Source organism: Anopheles funestus (genome assembly GCF_943734845.2).
Source record: "Anopheles funestus chromosome X unlocalized genomic scaffold, idAnoFuneDA-416_04 X_unloc_101, whole genome shotgun sequence".
Taxonomy (NCBI): domain Eukaryota; kingdom Metazoa; phylum Arthropoda; class Insecta; order Diptera; family Culicidae; genus Anopheles; species Anopheles funestus.
In genome coordinates, this window is record NW_026045041.1 from 6,318 (window position 1) to 7,500 (window position 1,183).

Consider the following 1,183-nt stretch of genomic DNA (forward strand, 5'->3'; position numbering starts at 1 on the left):
GGTTAACCGATGTGCTAAGAGAGTTGTTCCTGGGCCTTCAAAGTGACTTCAAAACTATCTTAGCGAATGGTGGCCATGGGCGTAGACATGAGCCACAAGTCACAAGGCCTGGGACTATTGGGTAATAAAGACAACTTAGTCAGAAAGTTAGTCTTTGGACGTACCACCGGGATTGTGTTACATTGGGAACCTTACTATAAAACCCTAGGCAGGGGATCACTCGGCTCATGGATCGATGAAGACCGCAGCTAAATGCGCGTCACAATGTGAACTGCAGGACACATGAACACCGATAAGTTGAACGCATATTGCGCGTCGGACGATTAAACCCGGCCGATGCACACATTCTTGAGTGCCTATCAATTCCTTGATATACAACAAACCAAACTTCAGGGTGGAGCGTGCCACAATAGAACACTATGGCGAGCAGCCCGTCTAGTGTCGTGGGGGAAACACGCTTCCACACTGTGCATAATGGCGTGCTCGGGACCTTTGTTGGGACCGCAGGGCGCTGAAAGTAAAGGGGTGAACCGCATAAATCGCACGCACGTAAACGCGCACACACACAAATAGAGTGAGACGTATCGTAGGATACCGCTAAGAGTACGTTGTGAAACATGGGGAAATTCAATCGAAAACCTCTTTGATGTCCAAGATTTCGTTGACCGTATCCGTCGTAATACTGGATCAACGTGCTTGGGGGAAAACGTCAAAGGGTTTTATAATAGTGGTGCATGATTAACCCATCGATGCCCGAGGGGAACATGTTGTCCAATACAATAGTGGTGCAGTTGGCTCGACATGCTCGGGGGGAGACATCGTGGGTCCAAGTCGACCAAGTCGACCGGGAGTTGTTGTTGAGAGATCGAATCAAAACGATGCCGAGCGGAACTCGTTGTCCTTATTGGAGTGATATTCGGACAACGTGCTCGGGGGGGCCATCGTTGATTCAAAAATGACCGTAAATTGCCCAATCCGTGTGTGTGTGTGTGTGAAGTGTTGTTGCGTATATATCGGTTCGCTATGCCCCGGGTTCGAAACGAATGGAATGTGACTGATTTTGTTGTAGGCCTCAAGTGATGTGAGACAACCCCCAGAATTTAAGCATATTAATAAGGGGAGGAGAAGAAACCAACCGGGATTCCCTGAGTAGCTGCGAGCGAAACGGGAGAAGCTCAGCACG

General features: G+C 49.0%; 2 non-coding genes across 2 annotated transcripts in view; both read left to right on the forward strand.

Moving 5' to 3' along the window:
• Positions 1-200: 200 nt before the first annotated feature.
• Positions 201-358, forward strand: LOC125772724 (5.8S ribosomal RNA). Its single transcript, XR_007419592.1, has one exon. It is a non-coding gene; the product is annotated as a 5.8S ribosomal RNA (ribosomal RNA).
• A 709-nt stretch (positions 359-1,067) lies between these two features.
• Positions 1,068-1,183, forward strand: part of LOC125772725 (large subunit ribosomal RNA) — a 4,179-nt gene continuing 4,063 nt past the window's right edge. The window contains exon 1 of the ribosomal RNA XR_007419593.1: positions 1,068-1,183. This exon is cut by the window's right edge and continues 4,063 nt beyond it. This is a non-coding gene — a ribosomal RNA (large subunit ribosomal RNA).